Genomic DNA, 17253 nt, shown 5'->3' with positions numbered 1-17253 from the left:
TAGAGATAGTTCTCTAAATAATGAAATTCTCCAGCATACTGGATGACTTATGAGACTTTTGTTTTTAGTATCACTATGAACTATGGGTTTTAACAGATTTGGTGTGCTTCAACCCACTGCAATTATTCTTCATTTTGAAATGCATATTGTCCTTTGGGACTTCCCTGGTGGCGCAGTGGCTAAGAATCCACCTGCCAATGTAGGGAACACGCGTTCGATCCCTGATCCAGGAAGATTCCCACATGCCGTGGAGCAACTAAGCCTGCGAGCCACAACTACTGAAGCTGGCATGCTCTAGGGCCTGCGGGCCGCAACTACTGAGCCTGCGTGCTGCAACTACTGGAGCCCATGCACCTAGAGCCTGTGCTCCATGCTCCACAAGAGAAGCCACCGCAATGAGAAGCCCATGCACCGCAATGAAGAGTAGCCCCTGCTTGCCGCAGCTAGAGAAAGCCCACGCGCAGCAACGAAGACCCAATGCAGCTAAAAATAAAAAAAAAAGAGGACCTAAGTACATTTAAAAAAAGAAAAAAGCATATTGTCCCATCTTTGGGCTGTGGAAGTCCTTTCAGATTAGCCCCAGATTTCTCTTGACATGATTCCAGTAGTCTTGGATAGCTTCCTTGCTTTCTGATATAACAAGATGTTCCAGGTTCATCTTGTTTATTTCCTGCCTCAGATCTAGAAACAGATGTTTCTCTAAGAAGTCTTGGTTCATTTAGTAGTAAATGGCATTTAAAGACCACAATTTGGATGGTTGGATGCTTGTTGCTACTGAGTTGGTCATTGTTTGCCTTTTTCTAACTAAATGTAGGATTTCAGGGATTTTATCCAACTTTCTTGATTTTATATTTGTATCTCTTTCTAGTATAATCAACATCTTGGTTCCTGATAACATTAGCACAATTTATTTATTTTCTTTATTCTATTACATATATAAAACGATTTCTGAAAAAAACCGATATTACTAATAAGATGGCTAATGAAAACAGTTTAACATTTTTTGCAGTTCATTTCTTTCCTTTGGGTATATCCCATAAAAATGTACGATTAAGACATATGCTACGGGACTTCCCTGGTGGCGCAGTGGTGAAGAATCCATCTGCCAATGCAGGGGACACGGGTTCGAGCCCTGGTCCGGGAAGATCCCACATGCCGCGGAGCAACTAAGCCCGTGTGCCACAACTACTGAGCCTGAGTGCCACAACTACTGAAGACCGTGCGCCTAGAGCCCATGCTCCACAAGAGAAGGCACTGCAATGGGAAGCCTGTGCACTGCAATGAAGAGTAGCCCCCGCTCACCACAACTAGAGAAAGCCCGTGGGCAGCAACAGGAAGACCCAAAGCAGCCAAAAATAAATAAATAAATTTATTTAAAAAAAAAAAAAAAAAAAAAAAAAAAAAAAAAAGACATATGCTACAACATGGATGAATCTTGAGGACATTATGCTAAGTGAAATAAGACGGCTACAAAAAGACAAATACTGTGTGATTCCACTTATATAAGGTATTTAGAGTAGTCAAAATCATAGAGAAAGTCGAATGGTGGTTACCAGGAACTAGGGGGTAGGGGGGGAATTGGGAGTTATTGTTTAATGAGTATAGAGTTTCAGTTTTATAAGATAAAAAGAAGTATGGTGTCTATGGCCATACCACCCTGAGTGTGCCTGATCTCATCTGATCTCAGAAGCTAAGCAGGGTTGGGCCTGGTTAGCACTTGGATGGGAGACGACCTGGGAACGCTGAGTGCTGCAGGCTTAAAAAAAGGGGGGGTAGGGTATGCAGATGGATGGTGGTTACGGTTCCACAACATTATGAACATATTTAATATCACTAAACTGTACACTTAAAAATGGTTGAAATGGTAAATTTTATGTGTATTTTATTCTATTATTTATTTATTTATTTATTTGGTTGTGCCGAGTCTTAGTTGCGGCAGGCGGGCTCCTTTAGTTGCAGCTCGCGGGCTCCTTAGTTGCAGCTTGAGGGCTCCTTAGTTGTGGCTTGCCTGCTCCTTAGTTGCGGCACGTGGGCTCCTTAGTTGCGGCATGCAGGCTCCTTAGTTGTGGCATGCGAACTCTTAGTTGCGGCATGCATGTGGGATCTAGTACCCTGCCCAGGGATCAAAACCAGGCCCCCTGCATTGGGAGCGCGGAGTCTTAACCACTGCACCGCCAGGGAAGTCCCATATGTGTATTTTATCACAATAAAATTTTTTGAAAAAAATATACAGTTAAACTATTATATTTTAAAGTCATTTGAAAAAATTCTACCAATACATAGGTTAATTTATTTCACTTTGATTTTTATTTTTAGTGACTGCTTTCTTCATTTTGATTTCTTAATTGAGGTAAAATTTAAATACAGTGAAATGCACAGCTCTTAGTTGTATAATTTGATGAGTTTTGATAAATATAAACATCTATTAAACTTGTATACCAGTCAAGATATAAAACATTTTCCTCACTCCAGAGAGTTTTTCATGGCAACTATACTCTTATTTCTATCACTATATATTAGTTTTGCTGTTCAACAATTTTATATAAATGGAATCATGCAGTATGTAGTCTTTTGTATCCATCTTCTTTGCGCAATACAACATTTTTGAGATTCATCCATGTTGTTGCATGTATCAGCTCAGTAGTATTCTTTTGTATACATGTTCCACAATTTATCAATTCACCTATTGATGGATATTTGGGTTGTTTTGGACCATTATAAATAAAGCTCCTATGAATATTCATAAATAAGTCTTTTTGTGAACATACGTTTTCATTTCTCTTGGGCTGATATACAGGAGTGGAACTGCTGGGTCATAGGATAAGTATTTGTTTAACTTTATAAGAAACTGACAAACGGTTTTCCAAAATGGTTGTACAATTTTATACTCCCACTAACAACATATGAGAGTTTCAGGTGCTGCACATCCTCACCAACATTTGGTATTGTTAATGTGAAGTGGTAGTTCATCGTGTTTTTCAGTAAACTTTATACATCATTTATGTACAATAAAATGTGCCTGTTTTAAGTATAGAGTTTGATGAACTCAACAAATGTATATATGTGCGTAACCACTACCATAATCAAGTACAGCACATTTTCATCACCCCAAATTCCCTTGTACCCCTTTGCAATCAATTCCCATCCCCTCCCCAGCCCCAGTAACCACTTATTTGCTTTCTATCACTGTAGATAAGTTTTGCCAATTCTATATAGAATTTCACATAAACTTATTCATGCAGTATGCACTTGTGGTGACCATGAATACGCATCACTGAAATCTTCTTTCAGAGAGTATATTTGGTTGATGACCACACCTGCTGCCACTCTGGACCTACTCCCACATTTGCACCAAAGCCACACTTCGATAGGCTAATCCCAGCCAATGCCAGAGAACAACAGGGCTACAAAGGCAGGCCCAATCCTGTGATAAAAAAGATTCTTCCAACAGGTCCTTTGACTTGAAGACTCTTCATCAGCCTGGCCAAACCTTTTTGGGACCTATGCTGTAGGATAAGACTCTTCCTTTCCAATCCTCATTCCTTTCCTCTCTCTTTTCCACAGATGTCAGACCTGTATCTTGGTCTGAAGCTCTCTCTGCCTTCCCTTGATCTCTCTCTGTGGTGGTTTAAAATATATCCACAAATTCAGTGACACTCCCTTCAAAAGGTAGAGCCAATTTCCTTCCTCTTGAGAGTGGACTAGACTCAGTGACTTGCTTCTAATAAATAAAACAAGGCAGAAGTGATGATGCCTAACTTCCAACGCTATGTCATAAAGAGGCATTATAGCTCCCTCCTTACTTTCTTGGTTCACTTGCTCTGGGAGAAGCCAGCTGTCATGAGGATACTCAAGCAGACCTATGGAGAGTCCTACAAGGTGAGGAGTTGAGGTTTCCTGCCAACAGCCATGTGAATGAGCCATCTTGGAAGCAGATCATACAGCCTCAGTCAAGCCTTCAGATTACCGTAACCCCAACTGACATCATGACTGTAACCTCATGGGAAATCCTAAGTCAAAACCACCCACCTAATTTGCTCCTGGGTTTCAGATCCTTAGAAACTATGTGAGATAATAAATGTTTGTTATTTTAGGCTGCTAAATGTTGGAGTAATGTGTTTCAAAGCAATAGATAACCAATATACTCCCCCAATAAATCTCTTGCACATCTAATCACGTCTTGGTATCTACTTCTCAGGAGACCAAAAAATATTCTTTTGTGTTTTGTTTCTTTTGTTTCAGCATAATGTTTTTTATTTTTCATCTATGTTGTGTATATTTGTAGTTTCTTTTTATAGCTGAGTAGTATTCTATTGCATGAAGGTAACACAATTTGTTTATCCATTTTCCTACTGATGGATGGGTTGTTTCCAGGTTTTGGCTATTATGAATAAAGTTGCTATGAACAACTATCGCAAATCTCTTTGTGGACATACGTGTGTTGATCTTTCTTGGGTAAATGCCTAGGAATGGAATTTCTAGGTCATAGTGTAGATGTTTAGTTTTATAAGAAACTTCCAAATACTTTTATAAAGTCATTATAACATTTTACACTACTATTAGCAGTATATAAGATTCTTAGTTGTCCCACATCCTTGCTCACATTTGGTGTTACTGGTCTTTTAATTTTTGCCATTTTGTGGGTAAGTGATGTTACACTGTGGTTTTATTTTTCATTATTATTATTAATTTTTTGGTTGTGCCACGCGGCTTGTGGGAGCTCAGTTCCCTGATCAGGGATTGAACCCTGGCCATGGAAGTGAAAGCCCCAAATCCTAACTATTAGGCCACCAGGGGACTCCCAACTGTGATTTTAATTTGCATTTCCTTAGGACTAATGATGTTGAACACTTTTTCATGTATTTATTGGTCATTTGTATATCATCTCTTGTGAAAATCCATTCAAATTGCTTGGCCACTTTATAATTGGGTTGTCTTTTTTTATTGATTTGTAGATTTTTCAAAATATATTCTGGGACAGGTTGTTTATCAGATTGGTCATTTTGATTTAATTTTGTTTTATACTTATGTAAAACATTTACATGATTCCAATGTCAAATTTACAAAATAAGATAAACTCAAAAAGTCTACCTTCCATCCCTGGCTGCCTTACAATCTGTTTCTTCTTTCCTCCTATAGATAACTTTTGAAAAGTTTTTCATTTATCTTTGGAGTCACTATTTACTCTCTTTCTCTCTCACTCCCCATTTGGGAGGCAGGAAATCAGATTGTCTCTACCTTTAAAATACTGTGTGTCTAGCATCCCACCATCTCCACTGACATTGCTCTGATCTGAGCTACATCATTGCTCACCAAGATTACTGCAAGTCCCCTGGCTGGTTTCCCACTGTATTATTATTATTTTTAACCAGGGCCCCTCAGACCCCCAGGTGTCAAAGTCTGGCGGGCACTTCATCCTCAGGGGTGATTGGAGTCCAGTGCTGGACATCATGAGAGTGGTTTCCCACTTTAATCCTTACAACATCTACAGTCTATTCTCAATACAGCAGCCAAAGTGATCCTGTAAAAATCTACATCAAACCATACCATTCCTCTGTTCAAATGCCTGCGTATGCTCCCTAATTCACTCAGAGTAAAAACCAAAGTCCTAACAATGCCTACAAGGCCCTATGTAATCTGGCCTCTATTATCTCCAATCTCATCTCCTATTCCTCTTTCTTTCACTCCTCTGCTCCAGCCACAGTGAGCTCCAGCTATACCTTGAATATACCAGGCATACCCCTACCTTAGGGACCTTGTACTGGCTATCCTCTCTGCCTACAAGACTCACTACCAGATACCCAAATGGCCAACCCCCTTACTTCCTTCAAGTCTGCTTAAGTCTCATCTTAATAAGGCTCACCCTGACCAGCCCCTTTAAAATTGCAATCTTTCCTGCCCCTTCACCATTCTTCCCCATCACCACACCCTGCTCCAGCATTCTCAATCACCCTTACCATATTTTTTTCTTTTTTGCCACAGCACTAATCGCTTTCTGACATAATATATACCTATTTATTATTTATTACCTGTCTCCCCCACTAGAACATAAGCTCCACAAGAGCAGGGATCTTTGTGTTTTATTTGCTGGCACACAGTAAGTGCTCAATAAATATTACTGGATGAATGACTTAAAAAATGAAATCTAGGCATTGTTCTAAGCATATTTAAAAGATTATCCCACTTAATTCTCAAAATAATCCTTAAGGTAGGGTGCTATTACTAATAATTTGACAGATGAGAAAACTGAAGCACAGAGAGGATGAGAACTTGCCTAAGTTCACACAGTTGGCAAGTGAGGAAGTCAGTTTCAGAGAGGCAGTTATTTGAGTTAGGCCATACTCCTTAAATTCTTTGTGAGATGAGATGGAACCTTATTCCACAAATAAAGTAAATTATAAAGGTAAAGGTAAATAAATCCCTAGATGAGAATTAAGGGTAACAACACACTCAAGGAAAGAGAGGCAGCCTGAACAGAAAGTTCAAGAATGGGGAGTTCCCTGGTGGCGCAGTGGTTAAGAATCCGCCTGCCAACGCAGGGGACACAGGTTCGAGCCCTGGTCCGGGAAGATCCCACATGCTGTGGAGCAACTAAGCTCGTGCGCCACAACTACTGAGCCCGCGTGCCAGAACTACTGAAGCTCATGTGCCTAGAGCCCGTGTTCAGCAACAAGAGAAGCCAACACAATGAGAAGCCCGTGCACTGCAACAAAGAGTAGCCCCTGCTCGATACAACTAGAGAAAGCTGCACACAGCAACGAAGACCCAACACAGTGAAAAATAAAAATAAATAAATAAATTTATAAAAAAAGAATGGCTGAGGGAAAGGCAAATGGCTCAGATTGACTGAATGAAGGGGTTAATGCAAAGTACTTACAGGAGGTATCATTAGAAAGGGAAGTTAGGACGTATGATGAAGGATCTTCAAGAAAGAACTGATGAGGACTTCCCTGGTGGTCCAGTGGGTAAGATTCCGCGCTCCCGGTGCAGGGGGCCTGGGTTCAATCCCTGGTCGGGGAATTAGATCCTGCATGCATGCCACAACTGAGATCCCACGTGCCGCAACTGGAACCCGGTGCAGCCTAAATAAATAAATAAATAAATAAATAAATATTAGATAGAAAGAAAGAACTGATGAGAAGACAAAGTATCTGTGAGTTTGTAATATTGTAAAGGGAACAAAATTTCTGCAACCCAAGTATACCCTGAAGGAAAGTAACTCTATTATATGAATATCTTGAAAAAAAAAAGATGCAAAATTTAATTCATACACAGGCATGGCCTCCAAACTAAGTTATACATATAGATTCTCTGTACCACCATCCTCTTAACCATCACGTGAAAATCCTTAGCGATCCCTACAGTAAGAGGCAGCTTTATTCAGACTAAAGGAAAAGGTGTTATCAGAGGCCACAGCCAAACACTAACTTTCATTTCAGATGCTAATGGAATGGAAAAGAGAAAATAGTATCCATAAATGTTTCTTTCTCACATTTGGGAATCACTTTCTTAAAAAGAAGAGTGTGGAGAGTGAGGGAGGAAAAAGGGGAAGTTTCTTCATTGTCCTTTGCAATGCTCTGCACAAGGAGGGTAAATCCAGTGCCTTTGCTCTTCCATTACTTAGGGAACAAATAATAATTAGGAAAATTATGCAACAAATGTTTATTGTGGGCTTCCTCTATGCTAGATAGAGTAATAAATGCAGACTTCTTCCCCATCTCAAACTTTTTAGAGATTATTTTACTCTGTGCCCCATTAGAGGTTATTTCACTCAGTGCCTTTGCAGATAAACCAGCTATTCATGCTAAGAAGTGACCCTATGGTTGCTGGTATGTATTATGATCATAGCATTTTCCCCAAAAGCCAAGGATAAGCTTCTGACACATCAATCCTGTAATCCAACACACCTCTCTCTGTGTAAAGAATGCTTTATAGGCAGAACTGAGTACAGGATGGGAATGTGAGCTGCATACACCTCCTTTTGGATATTTTGGTTGATAAGACCATGCAATCCAGCAGAGCAGGCTGGAATTCTGCCAAACGAGCTCATATCCCCAGAAAAACTAATGACATTCATTGGGCTAGCAGGGAGGAGCCAGTATTTTTTCTTTATGAATTATCAGACCTAGCTTAAGTCCTATGGAGACCCTAAGCATTGAAAGGATTATGGTACCTTCCTCTCCCACACATACATAATTCAGAATGAGTGTAATTAATTCCAATAAATTTCTGATTTTCTCATGAGGACTTCAATAATTGAAATACTAAAAATGAAATTATTTCCACAAAAAATTTAGAGATGCCCCTCCTACTTTGTTAAGCAGGTATATGATTTACCTCTTGGGTATTTATCACTATATATTATGAACTGACGAAAGTCTGGGGGCTGAGAATCCCTTAAGTGGCTTAAACTTAGCCAAGGATACCGTTACCTTTCAAACCATTTACGATCCATAATATCTTCTTCCTTGTGCCCACTCCAGTGCATACCCAAGGAAAGAGCCTGTAATACCGTCTTCCTTTTACACCCCCTCTAACTTCCTTTTTCAGTGATGGATCCTTAGAGACCCCTTCCACAATTCAAGCGTCCTTCATCACAAATAGTTTGGAAAGCATTGGTTGTAACTGCTATATCTACCAATGCTGTATGACAAGAGTGTGGAAGAGAATACAGAATAGGAGAGTTCCCAAAAGATCATACCTGGTCAGTTCAAGGGGTAAACAGGAAAATGAAATACTACAGTGGGCTCTATAACCACCACACACTACTGCATGTGCCTCACAATCATGTATATCATAGGTTCTCAAATGGACGGGTCTTTGAATGCTCCTGCCACAGCAAACTATTCCTAAACACAAAATAGGGCTTCATATACTTCTCAATTCATGTATAAATGTATTTCTTTAAAGATTTTATTCAGCTATCGATGCATTGTACGTATGTCCATCAGTGTTTTCTGTCTTCAGTTGTAAAATTCTGGAGCATAGATGCTAACACTCCACAGTTTTCTTTTAGTACTATCATAACCTGTATTTGCAGCTCTAATTATTATTATTATTTTTAAAATTTATTTATTTATTTTTGGCTGCATTGGGTCTTCAGTGCTGCACACGGGCTTTCTCTAGTTGCGGCGAACGGGGGGCTACTCTTTGTTGCAATGCGCAGGCTTCTCATTGCCGTGGCTATTCTTGTTGCGGAGCACAGGCTCTAGGCACGCGGGCTTCAGTAGCTGTGGCACGCGGGCTCAGTAGTTCTGGCTCGCGGGCTCTAGAGCGCAGGCTAAGTAGTTGTGGCGCACGGGCTTAGTTGCTCCGCGGCATGTGGGATCTTCCCGGACCAGGGCTCGAACCCGTGTCCGCTGCACTGGCAGGCGGATTCTTAACCACTGCGCCACCAGGGAAGTCCCCTGCAGCTCTAATTATTTAAAAAGCCAATTCTAGCAGGGTCTGAGATCACAGGCCTGAATTTCTGCCCCTACCATCTGATCATTGTGTGGTCCTTCCCTATACCATTCATATCTATCGTCTAACCTCTTTGTCAGACTTGATGAAAGCAGAGCCTATGGTTAACTGCTGCTGACCATTATACTGAGGCCCTGTGCTAGTTAAAGGTTTCATCTCTACAGTTGCTATGGTAACTATCCCCTTCCTCTCCCTATTCTGGCTCTGTCTGCACGTGGCACTCGTTTCTGATTGCAGAAGAGGAAGCCTGCACATCTCTCTGTGCTCTTTGCCAGATTCAGATCTGCAAATGGTGGGGTGGAGGTGTAGCAGAGCATTGTCTCATGCGTCATATAGGGTGAGACATCCCCACCGTCTTATGTTCTGCCAGTACTATTTCTCCCTCTCTGCTACAAAAAGGATTTTCAGGGCCCTGTCCATTTTTAAAAACTGAGATGTAATTGACATATTATTTTCATTTCAGGGAGGGCCATACCCAAATTGCAGAATGGATTGGATATTTTGCTAAATACATGTTCCATGATAGGAACCAGGACTGCTGTGAGGTACTCAAAATGCAGACACTGTCCAATCCTCCTCAGGGCCTCCAGAGAGGAGGTGGATGAGAACGTGGTTCACATGCAGCCTTGCTGAATCAGTTGCCGTGCTCCTTTCTTCCCTGTACATCCGGAAAGTATAAGGCAAATGGGACCCCAAAAAGTGCTGCTGGAGCTCTAGGGTGAAAGACAGGCTCTGTCTGATACATACACATACAGAATGATTCAGTATCCTGTGTAAAAGAAGACACTGGAGTGCAGAGTAGGTGGTGGAGACACACTGAGGAAAGGGGGAGGATAGACTTACAGCACCACACCATTTTTACAAGGATGTTCCAGTCAGTCATAAAACGGTGCCAGCCTCCTCAGTCCTCTTTCACATCCCCTGGTTTTTCTTTTGTTTTGTTTTGGTTTTAATTTTGGAAGGGCCAACCTCTTCACTGGTTCAAACATTGCCCCTTCTATTTTGAGAATTCCCTGAGGGAAGTAATACCATTGTCTCCCAAGGTTACCCAACTCACTGTGTCACATTACTTGCAGTTGGGTAGGTCTTTCCTGGGTTTTACTCAAACCCCCCTTGCTGCAGTCTGAGCTCATTGCACTCAGCAGAGATGGCGATGAGCCAACCACTATCTTCGGAATAACAACTCACCAGGGACTCAGGGCCGGAAGGTCATTCTGTCCCTCCAATACTGCACAGCCTTCCAGAGCACACCCAGGGCCTGAGGCAATGAGGATAGAAACACCGAGGACGCAATGTAGGACCCTGGCAGGCAGTGACAGAAGGAAAAAAAAAAAAAAAGCTCCAGACAATGATAATACAAACACACTGACAAAGAACGATGCACCCAAACTCAGAGGCAGAGAGGGACAAGATGGCTCCCCTCAGTTCGGGCGAGGCTGCGGAATTGCCAGACAGCACTTATCCGGGAAATATCCTAACTAGAAGCTTCTTCTGGCGCCGAGGCCATAGACTCGCCCCTCCACCCGGCTCTCAGAGCCCCCAACCCTACTCAAGTCGGAGTGGGAGCTCCCTCTGGAAAACGAGTGGGGGCGAAGGGGGACAGCCACGCCCCCGGCCCCCAGGCACAGCGAAACCGCAGAGCCGGAGCACGCGGCCCCAGCCCGGCCCCTGCGGCGCCACTGGCCCGCCCCCCGACAGGCAGCAGCCAATGAGCGGCTCCTGCCGCCGGCCTTTAAGAACCGCGCGCACTCTCCCTGCAGCGGATGCTGCCGGCCTAGCACTCCAACGGAGTTTCCATGGAGACCGAGGCTGTGCCCTGGCGGCCTTTCGACGTTGCCATGGAGACAAGTCCCGGGCTAGGGCTCCGAAGCCCCGGCTCTCTGCTGGCTCAGAACCCAGCGGAGCCGCTGTGCGAGGCCGGAGCCGCGGTGGCGGCGGCACGCTGGGACCTGCGGAAACACTCTTTGCTCATCGTGATCGGCGATATCGGTACAGAGAATCAGCTGAGGGCCGTTCGGGCCCACCTTGAGCAAGGTGAGCTTGCTGTCCTGGCTGCGCTAGGGACATCCTCCATCCCGTGCTTCTCTGCCATGTGCATCCTCCATCCCTAGCGTGCACTTCCTGAGATCTGCGCACCCTGTTAATCTGAATCATCAGCCCCTGTCACCTGCATCTTCTGTGTCACGCGTTCATATCCTCCCAAGCTGCCAACATCTCACATCTCCATCCTTCCCGCACACCCCATGGCGTTCCGCAATCTCCCTGAGGCAGGGGGAAGCGTGGGGGAGGGGGGGGCTGGGCAGTGCCTGGGTGGAGGGCCCTCTGGTTACACCCCTGTCTACCGCAGTGTCTTGGGCCAGAGGTCCTGAAAGTCGTCACCACCCCCTGGAGAGTCCATGTCCCTACCTTAGTTTCTTCTTTAGGGCGTCTGAACAGGAACAGGGTGCGTTTTGAACGCCGCAGACAAATCTCAAATATCCCAGTGCCAGCGGCCAACCTGAGAGAGTGACCTTCGTGGCCACAAGCTCCTCAGTCCTCCACTGCCTGTGGCGCAGTGCTGCGAAGCCACCTGCGGGTGGAGGCATGCCGCGGGGGAGTGGAGGCAAGGAAGGGGCCACAGAAGGAGAGTTTAGAATCCTACTTACCTGTATCGGGAAGGCAGTCCCTAGTATCTGGGAATGGGCCCTTGGGTGTCACTTCTATCACAATTGGGCAACTGCGCAAGAAAATTCCTACATACAAACTCATTAATGACCAAATTTAGCCTAAACTCTGCCCTTCTCCCTCTGGCTCAGCAAAGCCCAAGAAAGGCACAGTATGGGAGCTAGACATAGGCACTAGCCACATTTCTTAAAAACATCAGTGAGGCTGATCACGGCAGCCGTCCTTATCCCCTCCCTCTCCTTACCCCTTCTGTGAGCTTGGAAATGCTCCCACAAGTCCAATCCCTCTGACCTTATCTAGGTCCCTCTTTGTTTCTTTTTCTCTCACAGGGATTCTCTCCTGGAACATTGATTTATCATCCATTGACTTGAACCAACAATTGAGACTCTTCATTACCCGGCACCTAGCTCACTTCTCCTCAGAGGTCAAAGGTTAGGAACCAGTGTCATTTGTCTCAGTCCTTTGGGTGAGGGCTGGTCACAGAAGAGCAGAAGTCCAGTCTCCCTGGCAGAACTGGCCTTGTGGGAAGTTTGGGTCAGGGAGGAGGGAGGGACTCCTGGGCGGAAAGTTGTAAAGCTCTTTAGCTATCCCCACATACCCAGTACACTTCGCAGACAGATGGTATGATGGTGGAGGAAGCCTGGAGAACGTAATTTCTACCTGAGAAGAGGGTGGTTTATGGACAGCCACTGACGTGCAGTAAGGGAATGTGGTACCTCTTGAGTGATCAGTCATCTCCCAAGTTAAAAATCACTTTTTTTGTTTGTTCCCCTTTCTGTATGCCCTGGCCTCCTTGCTTCCCTTTGCAGAGACCCTTGAACCTCCCACTCACCTTCCCAGATCCTTGCTTAGCACTCTCCCTCAGGCTGCACAGCCTATCCTCCACCTTTCAGGGTTTCTGGCTCCTTTGGCTCAGTCAACAGATGTCCAGAGCAGAGCAGAAACCTTGTACTAAAGGCTGATGAGCACCATGAAATCCAGAGTGGAAGCAGGGTTTCCTGGATTTACTGCTGCAAGAACTAGTCATACTTTGAGGTTTGGCACTGAGATCAAAGTTCACAGGATGCAGCTTCCCATTCTGCTGTGTGGGAGAAATGATCAGGAATTTGAGAAAATAATATTTTAGGAGTTATTATTCCACGACAATATCTGTGGGGAGACTGCAGAAAGTCCTACACCCCATTATAAAAGTGCTGGGCATCTGCTCATGTTATTGGTAAATGTTGACAAACCAATTCATACACCAGTGTCTTTACGGAATATAAATCCACCCAACTCAACAGTCACTGCCATCAAATGACTGAATTCGTATCTTATACAGATAATTCTCAATTATCCAGCATAATAGATAGTCACTTCCCTTCTTTTCCTGCTCCTCCTGCTAACTGCCACATGGTTGGTCATTTCCCTGATCACCTACTCCTCTGCTGCTCCTGGAGAGAGAAGACATGGTTAATATGACTAATGCTCCATTATCTTAGGAATATGTGCAGCATTTTTAAAATGTTAGGCTGGCATCTTCTTGATGTGACTGGCTTCCTATGAAGGTAACCAGTCACTGTTTTGAGACTGCCTTCTGTTTAGTATTACTCATTTCATGGCTTCCTCCATTAGCTCTAATAATTTTAAAATCAACAGTCTTACCACTTTATTAATCCTAGGAGCTTTGGTGCAAGGCTGGATAAAGGGACGGCAGCATGAAATTAATGACTGAACTGAAGTTTGGGGAGTATCTGCTGATGTTATTAATTCACACTGAATTCTCCAACCTTGTCCTTTTAGACATGGATGTAAGAGTAGGATGCTTTCTGGAATGATGTAAGAATGAACAGAACTTAAACCAAAACACCTAGCCATTCTTCAGATTAAGATTTGGGGATGCTTGGGAAAACACTTACAGGGAGATGCATAGTTACTCTCAGGGACCTCTCAGAAACATGCACTGATATACAAGCACCTACTAGATCTTTTCAAGCAAAGAGTTTTACCATGGTGTCCTCAATGGGCTTAGGGCCATTATACCCAAGATCAGGGCTTACTTTTGAGTTTTTTTAGGTTTGGACATTTTCATGGTGGCCTGTCTATGTCCCTGGAGAATAGTGGAGAATTTCCTGGAAAACCCCACAAGGCCCAAGACAGCCACAGCCCCACCCCTGCTGGCTCCTCTTTCAGCTGTCCCAGCAGACAACAGCCCAGAGCAGCTGCAGACACTTCCCCTCCCTTCAGCCTCCATTAGTGGGGAGGCAGAAGGAACCAGGCTGCTGGGATGGGCTCAATGGAATATGCTAGTACCTTATGATTTAATCCTTTCTGCCCACCCCATAGGCTGGGCCACCATCCCTCTCACCTCTCCTCAAGCCCTGGGCCAAAATGTTGAAAAGGAGGACAAAAATTTATCTTGCTATGATAGGGAGAGCGTAATCATTCCTGCCACTACCCCCTACACACACACACACACACACACACACACACACACACACACACGCACACACAGAAAAGGAGGGGACCCTTTGATGGAGCGTCAGTGGCCCAGCTCCTTCTAGTGGTCAAATGTGGTAAAGGCTTTCCAAGGTGAATTTGCACCACTTTTGTCTTCAGTGGTGACTTGGAGCTTTCCTTTCTAACACCTGCAAAAAAATCTGGAGCTTCTAAGCATTTTAAAACAAACCCAGAAACGATTAGAACAGTGGGAAACTGAGCTTAAACGACACTCTAATACTACTTCTACTATTGGGCACATATAAGAAAGGGAGAGGGCTTCATAATTTATAATTCATGATGGATATTCTAGGACTAAAAAAACACAGGCTGGAGGACCAGTTTGGAAGCCTTCTGTCTGACTCTGCATCACCACTGATGCACTCACTCAGGAAGTGTTAGTTCCTTTACTTCTGCAAACATGAAGACTATTCTGAATTAATACAACAGCTCATTGGACCCTAGAACTGGGTTTTGCATTGCTGTCAGAAATGGGAAAGGAGGGACGTGAAGAGTATTTTAAGTCCCTGCCTGCAGGGCACCTCCCAGGCACCTGGGTTTACCTGGGAGCTAAGTTACTCTAGAGTTGAGATTCTGGTTTAGGATTTCCCTGATCACCTAGGTGACCTCTCATAAGTCTTCCACAAAAGGGAGACAGACTTCCAGTGGTATGTGTGCATTGCAGGTTTAGGATTCTAGGAATGAAGGACTTTTTCATCTTTTATGTCATTCACTTCTCATAGCATTATTGGAGGACGGTACTAATATTACACTCATTTTATAATTCAGGAAGCAAGCTTTCAGAGGGCTTAAGTGGCTTGTTGAAAAGCATGATTAGTAAAATGGTAGAGAGGGGTCTCAAATCCAGGACTTGCGATCTCACTTTGTGTCTGAGCTCAGGCCTCCCTCTCATCTTTGGCGTCTCACCATTTCATTGCAGCAGAGCCAAGGAAGACAGCGGGTGGAGGTGTGGTTGTGGTGCATGGCTGTTCAGAGGGTGAGGGCTGAAGGAAAACTCCACTGGGAGTTGGAACCTTGCCCAGGGTGTGGCCCTTGGGGGTAACAGCTGAGAATAAGGGTGGGCTCTGTGTTGGGCTGAGAAATGTTATTTTGTTCTCAAGCTACATGTCTACTCAAGTTTCCCTCTTTGCACACTCCAGAAAGCTCCAGAAAGCAGGGAGGAGATGGAAGGTTTGAGGTGGGAGGAAATAAGAACTATGAAATTGCAGAAAGGAAGTGTTTCCCCTTTGTGATGTTCGGAACTCAGCCTGCTTTGTGTTGTATATCTCTGTAGCTGGCCTCCTCTATCCAAGTGGGGCTGTTGCCATGTTGCTGCTTTGCATCCCCGGACCTCAGCAAGGATTCCTCCCCCTCTGGAGTCCCCCTCCCCCCTTGCACTGGTGACTCAGCTCCTCCTCTCCTCTGGTGGCAGTTTAGGGGGGATGGGGATGCTGAGAGCAGAGACTATTTTGGCTTCTCTGACCTTCAAAAGCAGCTCTTGGCAGCCAGGGGCAAGGGTGGGGCTGGTGCTGGGCTAAGAGTGGGTGGATGTCATTGTGAGGAAGGCAATAGCAATCGGCCAGGACTGGGGAGGGTTGATGGAAGGGAAGAGGGCAGGGAAGGACTATGTGGGAACATGAGCATTGCCCTGTTGGAACTAAGTGCTGGAGCTCTCCAGGTCCTCTCTTTGAGTCCTAGAGCATGTGTCACCAAATCTGAGACAGGGGTAGAGACTAAGGGAAACAGGGCCAATATTAGAAGGATTAAGATCCTATAAAATGGAGACATCAAAGAGACATAGCAAAGTGTAGAGACAAGGAGAACAGGGACCCAACACCCTACAAAGTCATTACAAGATCTTTTTAGTCCAAAGAGTACCTTCTGTGACATTTAATAATTGGCCTAGAGTAAGAAAATCTTGTACGCCTGGGGCCCTGGTGATATTCCTTCATCCCTTTAACTATTTCACTGAAAGGCAGAAAGTGCCCTGAATCTTCAGAAAATGCCTCTTCATACCCAGTGACCAAGAATCCCAAGTATCAGTGCCTGTGTGGCTGCTGTGCTGTGCTGCATCGGCACAGAATTGTATGCGGTCTTAGGGCCCCTGTGCCCCACCCCCGATGGGCTAGAGATGGACTAAGGACCATGTGTCCACTCCAGAATTTCAAACTACCCTCCAACCTAAAATGAGACTTATTTTTGCACTCCCACCCCATTTCTACAGCTGTGGCTCAGAAACCAGCAGAGCTCAGCGCAACTCGCTCCCTTCAATCGTCCCCAGCCTTCTCAAGTAGTCCCCCCTCACTCCTACCCCATGCTTTCAGGCCCCCAGCCTCTTTGTCTCCTGCTCCTCCAGGGATTGAAGGTCACTCCCCGAGTCTGAGGGGAGAGGCAGCAGATGGTTCCGGAGAGAAGGGGGAGGGCCCAAGCAGCCCATACCTCCTATGTCCCCCCAGTGTGTAGCACAGGGCTTTGGTCTTTTGGCTGATGCTAAAAGAATATTTCTTAACTAAGCGGGGTTGGGGGAGAAGGGCCCTGTGGGCCATTGGAGACCACCCTGGCTCTGAGCTGCTAGACAACTCCTCAGCTCCCAGCCAAGCAGAAGCACCAGAGCACTGACAATGTGAAGGCAAAGAAACAGTTAAGTCT

The 17253-nt window shown here is 44.6% G+C and overlaps 1 non-coding gene and 1 pseudogene across 1 annotated transcript; one reads left to right on the top strand and one right to left on the bottom strand.

Moving 5' to 3' along the window:
* The first annotated feature begins 1639 nt into the window (after nt 1–1639).
* On the top strand, nt 1640–1758 carry LOC133085794 (5S ribosomal RNA; annotated as a pseudogene).
* A 3613-nt stretch (nt 1759–5371) lies between these two features.
* Nucleotides 5372–5460, bottom strand: LOC133086078 (small nucleolar RNA SNORD88). The gene has a single exon (XR_009699859.1). It is a non-coding gene; the product is annotated as a small nucleolar RNA SNORD88 (small nucleolar RNA).
* Between the last annotated feature and the right edge of the window lie 11793 nt (nt 5461–17253).

This window comes from Eubalaena glacialis, chromosome 2 (assembly GCF_028564815.1).
Source record: "Eubalaena glacialis isolate mEubGla1 chromosome 2, mEubGla1.1.hap2.+ XY, whole genome shotgun sequence".
In the NCBI taxonomy this organism is placed as follows: Eukaryota; Metazoa; Chordata; class Mammalia; order Artiodactyla; family Balaenidae; genus Eubalaena; species Eubalaena glacialis.
This window is presented reverse-complemented; position numbering and strand designations above follow the sequence as displayed.